The sequence below is a fragment of the Metopolophium dirhodum genome, chromosome 1, assembly GCF_019925205.1.
Source record: "Metopolophium dirhodum isolate CAU chromosome 1, ASM1992520v1, whole genome shotgun sequence".
Taxonomy (NCBI): Eukaryota; Metazoa; Arthropoda; class Insecta; order Hemiptera; family Aphididae; genus Metopolophium; species Metopolophium dirhodum.
In genome coordinates, this window is record NC_083560.1 from 119,861,816 (window position 1) to 119,878,656 (window position 16,841).

At 29.7% G+C, this 16,841-nt stretch overlaps 1 non-coding gene across 1 annotated transcript; it reads right to left on the reverse strand.

The window, feature by feature from the left end:
- Positions 1-16,517: 16,517 nt before the first annotated feature.
- On the reverse strand, positions 16,518-16,601 carry Trnal-uaa (transfer RNA leucine (anticodon UAA)). Its single transcript has one exon. It is a non-coding gene; the product is annotated as a tRNA-Leu (tRNA).
- Positions 16,602-16,841: the final 240 nt, after the last annotated feature.

Here is a 16,841-nt window from a genome sequence, read left to right on the forward strand (position 1 = left end):
GCCCGTCTACAAAGGTCGTCAACAAAGTTTAGTAATAAAAAATGTGGTCTGACTTATGTGCGGTTCCTAATCACAGGCGCGGATCCAAGGGGTCATGCCCCCCTCCCACACGTAGACTGGTGAATTTTCTATTCTATCTATTTTCAGCAGCCGATAAAATTGTCGATGTTTCGGCCGTGTCCGTTTTTACCGGTCGCCGTCTGGGATTTAAGTAATAATAATTGCCTATTAGGTTACATAGTATGTACAATATTTTTATCAGACTTGGGCTGAAATTATATTTAAGATTTATTTAAAGATCCCCCCCTCCCCTGTAAATATGTTCTAGATCCACGCCTGCCTAATCATTGTACCAGACTGATTCGATCGTAGACTCTCCTCCCCTCTAACTATTGTGTACCTACCATCTTAAATTCCATTTGATTTCACCCGTCATCATTAGTCATTGTCGTTATGCACATTAAGTTGCCTACTCGAGAAATCTATAAGGGTTGCCGATGAGTCGTGGGGGACCAACCGGACAATAATTTAGGCGTCAATTATATTGCTCTCTGACACAGTACCTAGCTTATCTAGGATTTTTTCAAAAGGGGAATATTTTCATAAACGTTAACAGTTGTTGAAATAGGTAAATGACTAATGAGGATTCTTCGTTAAGGTGCCTCGCTATGGCATTGATTTAAGGAGAATCATATAGGCAATTTCTAATCTCGTCGCCACCTGAGATCTATATGTTAGTCGTAAATGATTATTAGTGTGTGTGGCGTCCATGTGGGTCAATAATTGACCATAGCTATGGAGGCTTCTCGCACGCACATGTCAGTATGTAATATTGTAATCATGAAAAAAAGTTTATTTTTCACTCAAACACACGATTCTAATTTAGATACGTCGCAACAATTACCTCGATTTGCATCCTGACAAAATATTCTTTTTTTCTGCTGCACCGCAAATAGTCGTAAATAATATGTGATACAATTGTGCAGTCACCGTATGCATTATTTCAACCTGTACTAGCAGCACAAAACGGACGGTGCACCAAGTCATTATAGTTATTTGCTTTGCTAGTCTGACCTATTTTAATTGCTTAATTGCTAAAACATAATATTATTTTCCCATAATATACTACATATTATAATATAATATTATAAAATTATATTGACGGCTGTCTAAACTCTACAATATTATTACGGACGGTCTCGTTCAATCGTTTTTCGTTATATTCAAATTCAATACATACTTCATACACTGTATAGTACAAGCCATTAGGTACTCTATTATAGCGACTTACTCAATACCTATAACTGTACAGCAGATTGGTACTCAGTGGTTACCAACTTTCCCCTTTTTTGTTTGTTACTTGAACCATAACTGTCAATATATACGTGTGAGCTACCGCACACGGCCTTATTTTTGTAATTTTTTGTATCACATTTCAGTACAGCAGACATACACGTGGCTACAGTATTAATAATAATTATATTTAGTACATTATACTAATAATAATTTGTTTTAATTATATTACACGTTTTTAGAACGTCGTGGTCGTGATCTAACGCCCAAAATTAAATTGTCGTGTTTTCAACATGACGCGTGTTTTTCTATATGAGCAACAATAATTCGTAGACTTAACTGAGACAAACAATTCCACCACATCACAAAATATATAGTGACAAATAATATAATATGAAGATTTGATGTTTAAAACAAAGATATTAAACGAAGGAGTTTTCACTTACGTTTAGGTATTTGAAATTAGAAACTTCAATATTGTGCCATTGTATTATTGTAAAGCACAATATTGTCAATATGACATTTTAAAATATTAAGAAATACCTACCAACTCTTTATAAAACCCAACAATTTAGAATTGTTTATAAGTGAATTTGTAAAATGCTGCTGTATTCAGTGTTGGCCTGGGATTTAAAGGGCCTAGGAGGCAAATTATTCAAAGTGCCTCTCAAAAATACCAAATCTCAAAAAAATAATTTAAAAACGTTTTATAGATATTTATCACATAATATGGATCGATATATATATATATATATATATATATAATACTAGCTGATCCCGTGCACTTCGTTGCCCGTTAAATGTATCAATTCTGTATGACTCAAACTTTGTTCAATTCGTTATTTAATATTCGGTGTATGGTGTTCAAAATTTATCTTAACTTTTCCGTTGCCCCGAATAAAAATTCTGAATCGCAGTAGTACATTATAATCAAGTAGGCAATTTACCTGCGGTAGATCACGGACCCCGTGCGGTTTGTACGTATGATTTCACTCTAAAGTATCAAAGTTATACCAAGTTTATCGTTTTTACTAGTTAAATTATAAAGTTACGTACAAACAGCACGGGGTCCGCGATCTACCACAAGTAGATTGCCCACCTAATAATATACTGCTGCGAAACAGGATTTTTATTCGGGGCAACGGAAAAGTTAAGATACATTTTGAACACCATACACCAAATATTAAATAATGAATTGAACAAAGTTTGAGTCATATAGAGTTGATACATTTAACGGGCAACGTAGTGCACGGGATTAGCTAGTTATATTATAATTTTTATTTAAAAAGTAAAGCAAATAGTTGTTTTTTTATTATTATTATATAGCTTAAAAACCCATCATTGCTTATAGACGCATAATAATAATACTGATTTAATATGTATACAATAACAAATTGTCATTTGAGCACCTGCCGGGGTTAGTCCTCTCCCTTTTTAAATTAACTTATCTTTTAAGTTAGACCAAATTACACACAGTGTAAAAATTTCATCAAGATCGGTCCAGTAGTTTCGGAGTTTATCCCGGACAAACACGGGGCACGAGATTTTTATATATATATAAGATATAGTCATATAATATTGATCAAACATCTATGATTATAATATAATTATATTATTATTACCACGGACTAATAGATATTATGATTTTAGTATCATTAAAATAATAAAATGTATATTATATTATTATTATAAAATTATTTAATGGATCCAAACGCATACCACTGGGCTTTATAATATAGTAGGTACATTTTGGTAAATAATTTCATTTATTTCTTGAAAAATATGGGCCAGGCCGACAACAGCCTTTATTGCGCCTACGTATATACTGTCTTTGAATTTAGAGAACGGCATGTACTAAAATATGGCAGTATTGAATTTAATATTTATTATTATGGCTGCAATATCTACTAAATATGAAATGCCATTTACCAGCGTATTACTGTTGCATTCAACACATTGCACAAAATTAGGTTTTATTCAACGTAAGATGGCCACAACTCAAAATATTATAGCAGTCTTGTTTTGACTTCTAATTTGTATGATGAGTTGGATGAATTAAAAATCTAAATATTCAATATGTTATACTATCATAATGACTCTTTTGGAAATTACCAGCTAGTTAAAAATTGAATAATGACACCGACAAATTGTTTTGGTGAAAATTTATAATCAAATGAACAATTTATATTTCATATGGCAATCTTGCATAGTTGCATTACATAGATAAACCTCGTTTTACACTATACGAATGCATTCGTATCTTAAAATTGTTAAAATTTCTGTTTTATTTTGAGCGAATAAACGGGCGGGACGTGCGTGTTGGAATGTGCCTCGTGTAATGTGCCTACTAAAGTACTTCTGATTATTGATAATAATATAATGTACAATATATCATTATATAATAATATTATAGTATGTTAGTATGATAATATAGTACTCGGCCTCTTGTCTCATAAAACTAGAACGTGTGGCCGTCACGGACCACGGTATATTATCTATTTTAAGTACAGAAAAATATGTTACAAATAAAAGTATCAAATAACACCGTCGAATTATTCGATAATTAATATTGCATATTAATTATTGTTCGTTCAAACCCGTCACAATAAATATTAAATAATATTAATTCCGAAGAAATGATTGATAAATTTGAAAGAAAATAGTTTTAAAACCATTTTTTATTACAATTATTTATATTTAAATGATAGAGAATTTAATACTGTAGGTAATTATAATGAATTAATATGTGTACAAATATTTGCATATTTACATCATTTGTAGTTTTGTATAATATGTTCTAACCCTATAGCGATCGAATATTAATTTTTAGATTTTTATCTGTGTGATAAATGTATTGATTTCATACAACGTTTTCTGTATTTTTTTGTGTGTCTACGGTGTACCTAATCTGTATAGACTTATGAGTAGTGGTGAAGTGGGGCGTATACGCGGGTATGCGGCGTATAACGACTTCTCCAGTTTTTGGTTGATACGTATACTTACTTAAAATATAATTTGTATAAATCTATAATATAAACAGTATTAACGTATAACCAATAATAATACCAAAGATATTATTTCCTTGTTATCACGTTCATTAGGAACGGTTATTATTTTTACATTTTACACATATATTTTTAACTTCATCGCATGGATCTATACTTATTATATATATATAAATTATACATCTAAAATTATAAGCTTATCGATAACGAACGCGCCGACGCCGAGATGCACGGTCACATGCATTACTGAAAATAATTTTATCAATAAATATTATTTCGTATGTACACTGCTGTATCACAAAATTACATAAATTGATCTACAAAAAATGATGTTTTCATTTATTTTTAATTACTCAAAGTTGTGATACCTAATTTATATACTACCGAGTATACTTTTAAGACTATAAATATTAATAAATATTTAGGTTTCTTAACTTAAAAAGAAGTGGGGAGAGGGGGGTTAAGAAATTAACATATGTAATCATAAAAAATTTAAATGTATAATAATATATATTTTAGGAGTATGATTGCGCGAAGCCCCCCACGTTTACATATCTTCCACATTAAAGCGTATACTCAGAAAAAAAATTACGACTACATCACTGCTGATGACTATGACAAAAAGCAATATTAATATGTCATACCAAGTATCATACAATACCAATACCTACTAATACATAGGCTGGCTATATATGGCTATACATTCGACACCTATATAGGCTGTAATATTATACAACAGCAGAGAGGTTATTGCACCTAATTACTTGTACATTTATTTTAGCAGAACCATATTTTAGCCGACAAATTTTTTATCTGAATTTTTTTTTATTATTATTCCCCCGCACCGCTTAATTATAAGAGCTCAATAGTATTTTAAAAGTATGCACTTAACATTGGTGCCTTTGGTACCGTGTATGGTGTGTATTGATAATGATACATAGGTTTATGATGTGTGATATGGACAGTAAATGTCCCGGTCAGAATGGTCAGTTTTGTCTTATTCATATACATATTTATACATTCATATATATATTCAAAATTCTATACATATTATATTCACCCATAAACGAGAGAATATACCTAAACAAAAAAAGAGCACTTAATATTCGGTATAAGTAAAATAACACTAAAAAATGTATGCAAAAATTAATAAAAATACAATTTTGTATTTGACATCAGGGAAGTGTGAAACAAATTGTATTTTACTTTGGATATTCTAAGTCCTAATTTATTACTAAAAAAATACATTTGCGAGAATTTCTGAGCCCTGCAACTTAGTTAGAATTTATTAGAAAACATTAAGACGTCGCGGGACACCTGGCAGATGTGAAACATCAAACATTTTCTTTTAGTATTAATATTGAAAATTGAAACTCCACGGTCGACATCTATAACATTGCCTTGCAGGTCGCCGGTGTCAACTACTCGTCCACAAGTATAGTATTCACTTTGACGGTTCATAATTTTGATTGGCGATGAGATAACGTTTTTAAATATATTATAGGCGATTAGAATCTAATGGTAAAATTGGTTTTTATTTTTTATTTATTTTTAGTGTAGGTATGTTATTATTTTTTACCCGAAATGACGATGTCTTCGAACGCCGATAACAATAACATACCATATATTATAGTATAATATACTCTAACTCTATTATTGTTGTTACGTCTGGAGGTATACAGCGTGTCCCTTCAATGTACAGAATGATTGATAAATATAAAATTATTTTCATTACTAATTATTGAATTTATTTTTGAAATAAAAATTATTAAGAGCAGTACCATCAGTATTTATATTTTATTTACTTTTACTCTTTAATTATTTATATAGCAATAAGATTAATTATTATTAATTATATACAGAGGATATATTATACAGATTGCAGAGCGCGGGTCGCCGGTACCGACGCATAGTCGACCGGACGTATTTTTGGCGCGGCGATACGGACTACGTGCGCCGATAATAGCCGCGGAGCTCATAACGTGATAAAGATTAATACGTAAGTTATTATAGTTATAATAATTATAATAATAGTCATAGAAAAAATCAAATTTTATTTGGTTTATTTCGAAAGCTCAAACACTCCACATAGTCATACTGTGTAATTATTTTTAAGTTATAATCTGATATTTTGCTATTGATATATAGTTCCTCCCTAGTATTTGGGCTAGTGCTAGTCATGATACAAGTCTTACTACAAACGCTTGCGAAAGTATAAATAATATGTGGACCATATTATCTACACATTATCTACATATTATTAATTTTTATTATATATTTGGACCAACTATACCCAACTATACGTTTAAGTCGTTTAAGTCCTAATTCTGAATAAACGTTCGTGTGGGAACTTACGTACGGGTGTAATTTTTTCCGTATGTACCCGCTTACCTGCTATGTTTCGTGTGGGAACTTACTAAACCCCAGTCCATAGACCTATAATAGACCTATATTTTATAGGTCTATATGGGTACACCTATACAAAACTGGAGGGGCGCTAAAATTACTAAGACTACTAATTATTTACGATCATCTGTCATACCTATATAATATATTATTATTATTGTTGTTTTAATGCAAACATATACTACAACAGTGAACGGTGTAAGTCGGTGTACTCGCAATACAACCGTGGCATAGGTATGAGGGAAAATTATAAATTTTGTTTTTACGAAACACAATTCATCGTAAGCAAATAATCGGATTGACGGCAGTTATAGACGCGTTACACAGCGCATATACTCCGTGATATACCTATATAATTAATTTATAGTTATACTATAACGTACGCGCTGAGATTAATATATCGTAGAAAAATAAATTCTCTGCTCAGGCGGAATAATTGAAACGGATTTGTAATTAAGTATATATTATATTATAATAATATATATGAAAATACTATGTATATTATAGGTAGGTTATATGTTGTGCTATATGATTATATCATTCTCTGCCTGGCTAATCTCCGTATACAATTTTACATTGTATCTATAACTGCAGTTATTATTTATAATATGAAATAATAATATTATATTAAATTAAATAACTGTATACCTACGCTCCGTCGACGTTAGTATAAGAAATTTATTATTTTTTTTTTTTGCGGTATTATAACAGAACCTAATCATTATTTATTGCGTATTTTGATTTAGTTATACATTACAATTGACTTTCTTTATTAATTCACTACCAATAAGCCCCGGGGACTATAGAATTTAATGTACTTCATCTTGACCGTATACATGTGATTATCACTTTTTATAGTATCAACTAGTTACAATTTTAATAAACTATATATATATATATCTATGTTATTGTCACCAACTAGTTATCTAGTCATCGCAGCAATTGAGTCAACGTAAATTAGTTTTCTTCAATCCAGCTGCTATATTGTATGTCTGCCTAATGTCTACATGTGTTAACATATTTTATTTTTGTCTATAAGACTGCGCCTAACTCTATGTCCCGAGTGACCGCGGCAAACGCGGCGAAAAACAAAACAGCTTGATTTTTGCCGCGTTTGGAACAGCGTGGTCAGACTATAATTCACCTGCACTCTCCGCGTTCAACGTGTTCACGCAGGACATAGGGTTAGTCTTACGCTATGTCCTATGTGAACGCGGCGAACGCGGAGAGTGCGGGCGAATTATATTCTGACCATGCTGTTCCAAACGCGGCAAACGCGGCAAAAATTAAGCTGTTTTGTTTTCCGCCGCGTTTGCCGCGTTCGCGTGGGACACGGCGTTATGTGTGTCTTTCAAAATTATCTTATTTCATAGGTATAATATTCGTCGTTTAAAAATTCCTTGATGCAATATTGTCACATCATTTTATTTATTTACATAAAAAAAATTACATTTGCGGTACACACAGACTGCACGCGGTGTCACTGTGCATCATATTATACGATATACATAATAAAAGTATAAGTATAAGTAAGTACATAGGTAGGTACCTATTATAGTCTAAAAACTCGCGAGTGCTTCATAAGTGTTAGTTATGTCATATAGTATAAATATTATATAGGTACTATATCATAATTTATGAGTTTAATATATTTTTGTAATACGCGAATGGTTTAAATATAATCAATATATAGGTACGCATTAAATATTATGGGATGCACGTGCACACAGTGGCAAAAATAATTATTATATACTGTTTATGTGTTAATAAGCAAAAATATAATATATAGGTATTATACCGGGTGGTTTACCGTATTTTTTACCAATTATAACGTGTTTCGCTAATTGAAATGAGATTTTGAAAAACTATTACTATACTTAGTCATAATTATTATTTTAACTTATTACATATTTTGGTTTACCCCCCTTCGCCCTGTAGGTAGACAGGTACGTAAGAGGAATCACCCTATATACGTACTAATAATAGTCTGATGAACAATTAAAATGTTTACTGATTTTCATTTCTTCGTACAATCTAGAATCTAGATGTCAATTATAGTTTCAACACAGTTTTATCACAAAGTGACTTATAAAATCTTACGTACTGTATGGAATTACAGCGATTATTATATATAATTATAATATACATATATATTATATGCGACTCTGCCGAGTCTGCCGCTACAACCCGCGCGTGTATATTATGCACTTTTATATTACGTAATAATTTTAAATTTGCTCTATTATCATGCTCGTATCATTTGCTCGTATCTGCAGCGCCTCTATATTATAATAGATTATAAGTGCAATCTTATTTTTTCTATTGTGGTAATGTGGTGACTGGTGAGGCGTTGGGCCGCGCGTGGTACAAGAGCTTGTCATTACATGTCATTACTCACTCAGTCATTCCACTATTATTTTATTTAAAACTTTATTGAATTCTGTGTTGTTATTATTGAGTCCGATTATAATATAATTTTATATACTACGTGTGCTGTACGTGTGGCACAGATTGGATTATTGGAAGATCATAAAACTATATACCGACGAATTGTAAGTATTGAAAATTATGATCATTAAATTAAAACCTATATTGGGATATATAAGACAAAAAAATCAAATAGTTTTTCCAATTGGGGTTTATTGGGGCTACGAGAAACCGATTGATAGTAATATTTTCATAAAGGATTTTTTAGATCATTCTATCAATTAAAAAACCATCATCAAAATCCGTTGCGTAGTTATAAAGATCTAAGCATACAGACAGCGGGAAGCGACTTATTGCTTTATAATATTATGTAGTAATGCTACTAAATTAAAAATTTTTAAGATTTTTTTAATGAAATATCATATTATATCACTATTCACTATTGTTAGTATATAATTTCCGGTAGTATAATGGAATAACAACTTGCTGAATAAGTAATTCATTATTTGATTTATTTTTATTTTTTTTATAAAAATAATATTTATACCTATACCTAAGTAAAACAGTTTAGATATATTTAAATGTATGTAAACTTATAGGCGCCTTTAAAAATAAAACAATTTTTTCAGTATACTACAACACTAATAAATATTTAAAATTAAATTGATATTATCTAATACTTAGACATTAAAAATATTTACCTACATATTATTTTATTTTTAACTTTTTACTTGTTTTTTCTCTACTTTGGTCTTTTGTATTCTTACCTATACAGTTTTGTGTGTTTTATGTTCTTAAAACTGAAACTTTTTTATTCTTTATATTATTACTACCTATTAATCTTATTAAATACTTTAGGTTGGTGAGCTTATCAGAATTGGAGGAAAATCCTTACCCGACACGATACATAAAATTATGAAAAAAGTTTTTGTGGACTCCTTATTGATGGAGTTTACATATCATGGATTGAGGAACAAATACAACTTTTCGAATTTGCTGATAAATAAAGCAATATTTGGTAATTTTTGGTATTTTATAATTTATTATATACAAAATAATATTAATATTATTTCATAATTATTTTTATAGATGCAACTCGTAAGTCCAAATTTAAAAATTCATGTGATGAGGATATTGCTCTGATAATTGGAAAATGGTTGACTACATCAAAATCCAGAACGGAAAAAAAAAAATTAAAATTAAAACAATTTTTGTGAAAAAGTATTAATATAATTACGTATATATTATAAGGCGTTGTTATAACAGATATTATGCAGAAGACATAAAATAAACAGTTATAATACTATTTAATTTTGTTACTTTTGTGTTTAAATCTTAAATAAAGGAATCAGGATTATTATATTATATTATAAAATGCACTTAAAAAAACTTTTTTATTATAGTCTAATAGTCTAATAATGTACGGTTGTACGAATACATGTCAAAGTATATTACACACATATTATAGTACCTATACTAATTAAATCAGCTAAACAATATTTAATTATAAGTATAATCGTTGAACAAAATTGCACAAATAATGTATCGTTGCTTAAACAGGTTGTGACATCGAAACCATAGCTCCAGCAGATCATAATGATCATGGGTATAACATAATATAAGTAATATAAGCACGCGGCCTCAAAATAGCCAATTTATGAATCTATAATCATAAGAACAATTTTGATGGTAAAAAGATTTATCGAAGTCCAATAGTTTATTTTTTAGAATTTTTAAAATATAAATATTTTTTTGACTATATGAATTTGGAACATTATAATATTTTTAAAAATATGATTTTTGGGAATTTTCTTAATTTTATATTTCTTAAATTATTTACTCATCATAATATATAATATTAACAATTTTTGTCATACGTTTAATTAACATAATTTTTATTTTATTTTTTAGTCAGTTCTTTCTGTTACACCCTGTAGTATACCATTGCAGCATAATTATTATAGTATGCTACTAATGGTATATATATATAGTTATATATTTAACATTCATCAGATATCAAAATTTATTGCAATAATACAATTTATAGTATTATAATTTTGTTATTCATAAGATATTAAGTATATATAAAAAATGTATCAAAATGGTGTTTATGAGTTATTGAAAAACAAATATCATGCAGATATTGTATTATTAATATGTATGGTATAATACTTCTTGGTTCATAAGAAATCTATATGATATCAAACTGATGTTTATGAGTTATTGAAAAACAAATATCATGCAGATATTTTATTATTAATAATTATGGTATAATACTTCTTGGTTCATAAGAAATCTATATGATATTAATTGAATATTAAAAAACACGGCAGAGTCTTTATTGAGATATAATTATAATATTCAAATTAAAACTCAAATATTTATATGATATTGATAAGATATTTTTATGCTATATGGGTGGCTACGCCACTGTACGTGTGTAAAGCCGCGTCCACGCTATAGCTGTGCGTCACAAGAAATATTTGCGACACAAATTTTTAAACAATGTAATTTTGCTCAAGTGTGGACCCAGCTTAAAATGGAGACAACACATTATTATGCGGGTACGACGACGTAATTATTTACGGTCACCGCACCGCGTAACCCCGCGAGTCTGGCATGTTCCGTCTATAATAAGGTCTATGGTCACGTGAGAGCCCCCGCCAATGGCGTGAACTCACGAGGACTACAAACGGCGCGCGTCGGTCGTGGGTGTTTCCGCGACCGTCTACGGTGTAATGGACGGGCCTTGTGGTGCAGTGCAGACCGACTGTTAGGGCCTTCCCACACTTAAATACGTCGGCGTCCGTTTTGATGACGTACGTCAACGTACTCTTGTGCCCCAGTGATAAGTGGTGACACACATAATATTATTGTATAGTTTACGTATTTTAATATATAATTTAGGTATACCGTTATTAAATATTATACACGTTGCAATTAACAATTTAACAAAATAATAATTTTCTCACATCAAATTGCAAAATGGTCAAACCGTCAAACTGGTGTGATATAAACTACGAGTAGGCATATTCATATTGTATAATGAATTATGACAGTACGAATTTCGTCATAGTTGCATCTACGCAGGGCCGGCGCTAGAAGTATTGGCGCCCTGGGCGAAACCATATTTTGGCGTCCTTAACCCCCTCCCCTCCTCCAGTTGATAATAGTAATTAAAATATAATCACTAAGATATCATCACATACTCTATATATAATATTATACTATATTATAGTATACAGCTGCCACAATACGGCTGTCGCTGCCGAAAGTATTATATAGGCTGCCGCCCGAATTGGACGACGAAAATAATATGATATTATAATATTTATATAGATACTGCGAAAACACGTTTAAGTGTTTTCATAATTATAAATGTGAGAATGTGCGATTCATCACGTTGTATCGACTAGCTGTTGCGCCATATATATTAGTTAACGCATTAACGCAGAATCATTTTTTCTATGTTTTTAAGTAATCTTAGAGTAAAATCACCTATTACAAAAAAGATAGACAATAATATTTTTGATGGCATGACATATCGATTTTATATTTTATTGTTATTTGACTTTGTATTCGACATTCAAAATAAATAAAATATGTTGTAAATTTAAATTATGTTTAAATTGTTTTGGTACAATATTTGGACAGATCGATACGTCATTCCCTTAGAAATATTATTTTCTATGTTTTTTGTAATAGGTGATTTTACTCTAAGATTACTTAAAAACATAGACAAAATGATTCTTCGTAAATGCGTTTTGTCTATGTTGCGCGTGGGCCAGAGAGAGAAAACAAATAGTGCGCTGACATCCTCTTAACAAAAAATATCAAATCCAGTGCCATATTTATATGGAAGGACAAATGGGATATTTGCACTGGGCCCACTCTTAAGAGAGGCCCACCGACTTCCAGCATACAAAGTTTATTGTATACCTTTTTATCATACTTTGGGAAAACCAAATAGATTTGGATTTTAGTTGGAGATTTTGGTGGGTTATAAAGTATGAGTTTTCCCTGAAAACGACGACCTTAATTGACTTTGCCAATTACAAAATCTAATTGCCGTTATTATAGTAATAATATTATTATTGTCGTAATATTACTATTGACGTTATTGTATTGCGTAGTTATATCGTCAGTCGTATTTATTGTATAATCTATTAATTGTCATTTTTTTATTATTTTTAATAATTTAAAATGTCAAAATAAATAATAAAGTGGTTCAATGAAGAGAAAATTAAAGAATTAAACGTCATGAAAAAACAAAAAAAACTACACGGTAGTTAGGATAAATTTAGGTTTAGAACTAGTTTATCTACTAGCGCACAATCGAAATATTTGTGAAAACTGATTAGCTGAAATCAAATTTGACTTAAAACATCAAACTTAAAAACATTTAATTTGATATATAAGTGTAATAATCAAAAATTGCTTTTTAACTTGTAAATTTACTGGAATAAATATTAAACATTAATTAGACGCATTGAAATAGTGTAGTGTTGTTGTATATTAAATAATCAAATTTTTAACAGTACAATTTTATTCTATGATCCAATTATAGTTGCCTACTCATATATAAGCAACTAATTACATACGACACTAATTTAAAAATAAATTATGCATTCATTTTATTTTAGCATTGAAGAAAATAGAGAAGGACAATTTGGGGCCCAAAATTGTAAATTGTGCGGGGCCCATAAAGCGGTAAATCAGGCCATGATCAAATCAAAATATATAGGTAATATTATTTCACAATTCACGCCACTACTGCCTATTATATAGGAATAATGTGCGTATCACTAGCTATAACTACTTATTTATTAAGACAACCTGAGAACGGAATTTATGTAAATAAGAAACCAAAATATTATATTATGTAAAAATGTACTATACAAAATATATGAATATTGATTAAATGTTGGCTGTTACTTGTTAGTTTATACATTTGACTAGTGGCGTCTGCAGAGGGGGGAGGGGGCTAACAGGCTGAAGCCCCCCCCCCCCATTGACGTATTATTATTACTTAAAAAAAATAAATATTTATCAAGTTTCAACTGTCAACTATAGTAAGCATGCAAGACGTAAATTACATAAACATCTTACCAGAATGAATTCATTTTTGAAAAAACATTGTATTTGCATACCTTTCCCTAAAATTATCTGTAATTTTTCGGAAAAAATATGAACTACTTGTATGAAAGACCTTATATTCAATTTTCTAGTGTTATAGCTTATATACACATTTAATATTTTATAAGTTTTGAACTACTAATTAACTGTAGTTTTTACGAAATTTGAACTTTAAATGCTTATAAAAAATAACCATGATGCCTATGTTAATATTTTAGTTATAATAAAAACTTACGTAAAACATTTTTAAGCTTTTTGACCGGATAAATATTTTTTTATCAACATTTACAGAAAAAAAATAATTTTAATTAATCAAAAACAATCCAAGTGAGGACGGTATAACCAAGCTGGTTACCAAACAAATTTAATAAATTTTCATTTTTTTCTGCAATTATTCTAAAAAGCACTGAGAATTTTCTAATTCGAACTCTAAAAGTACAATTTGCGTGCAAAAACATTCATCGGGCATCAAAGTTTATGATCAGAGCATTTTTTCTACAAGAAACGTTGAGAAGTTATAAACATTTTAAAATACCTCAAATAAACGTTTCCAATTATTAGACTGGACAAAATAAAAATAAAATTGTAACTAATTTTCAAGCCCCCTCCCCCCATTGAAAAATCCTGCGTACGCCACTGCATTTGACGTTACTTAGCAGACCATAAGTAGCAATAGTTCGTCGAAAACAATAAATAATTGTGTGTGTAGTATACTATAGGGTGTGTCAGGCAATTGTGTCTTTTTGATTTGTACGATTTTATTGATATTCATAGAAAAAAAAAGCGAAAAAAATTGGAAACTAAAATGTACGTAAACAGTTCTAAACAAATTAATATTTTTTGAAGATTTTATCGTGTATAGAAAATGTTAATATAAACAACCAGTGAAAATTTCATTTGTTTAAGAGTTACACCAAAAACCAAAATCGAAAACCGATTTTGCGTAAAATTTTGTCCTCTCAAATGCACCAACTAGATTCACTTTCCCATCAAACAAGATACTGTTGAAGAAAATCGAAACAGTTTTACTGTCCCAAACGGTGGTGACAGAAAAATTAAAAAATTAAAAAATTAAAAATTAAAAAAAACAGACATCATTGGAAAATCAATATATTCATCGCTCCACTCAAAATGTAAAACATGTTTTAAAAATATTGATTTCAAATTGTTTTGTTTATTTGTAATGCTTAAATGATTCACTTTTACATTTTAATAGTCATATGTGTTAATTAAACGATTCACAATCACTGCTAATTCAGATAATAATATTATAATACAAAAGCAACACCTTTACTTATCAAGTAACCATATATATATATAATAAATAGGACTAAAAAAGCTCTAAATATGCACTTTAAAATTTTTTCTAAAACTTTTTAAAAACCATAATCGAATAAAAGACCGCATTGTGCGCACACTGCTCTCTGCAATCGATTATTATCTATCTATTGATTATTAATAAAATTAATTACAGCAAATTATATTATTGGATTATCAGCGATCCTCTAGTCCTTCTATAGGAACAACGTATGCACACGGACAGTCAATAATACAACAAACATTTTTAAAATTTTTGTCCAAACATTTTGACTGTATTGTTTGAAATAAAAATGTCGGTGTGGAAAAAATTGATTTAAGTAAATATGTCTCAAAAAGTATAAGATATGCATTTATATACAAAATAACATTTTAAAACTAGCTTTGTGAAAGCATGAAACGTTATTTGTACTCTTTATATTTTTGTGACTGTGCAAAATAAATATGCAAATGCTATAAGCCCTCTGCCCTAATAATAAACAATAGGTAGATAATTTAATTTAATTTAATTTAAGCGATTTGTAGAATATAACATTTTCAGTTTATGATAATTTGAAATCTATTTAATATGGCAATAGGTTACATTCTCTACAAATGATACATCCATATAAATGATTAACTTGAATAAGTTGTATAAACTGCACTGTAATTTTTAAGACAATGATTGAAAAAAAATCCAAATGGTTTTGATTTAAAATTATAATTGGTTATACAATATATAGGTAATAATATATGTAATTGCTTGTAGATACAGGGAGTACAACTTATAAGATTATACTGATTAGATTTGGGATTGGAGTTGCCGAGTATACTTATCCGATTGAATTTATTTCTACCAACATTTTATTAAAAAAAGTGCATTTTCGAATGACTTTTTTTAAAATTTATCATTATAAACTTGTTAAATGAAAATAAAAACAGAAAAATAAAGGTTGTCAGGTGTGGGGTTCGAACCCACGCTCCCGTTTGGGAACCAGAGCTTAAATCTGGCGCCTTAGACCGCTCGGCCAACCTGACTGCGTGACATAGTGTTTACAAGCAAATCAAATTAAATTTTTATGAACGTTTGAAGTTTATATTTTTACAAGATTGGATATTCACTCAATTTCTCATGTAGCGATTTTGTTATTTTGTTGTAATTCAAAACCGAATAACTGTAGGTACATAACAATTTCACTGAATGTTTATATTTTTATTTCTATACACCATAAAATTTTGCAAATATTTTGACTGTTTTTGAGCTGTTTACGGACATTG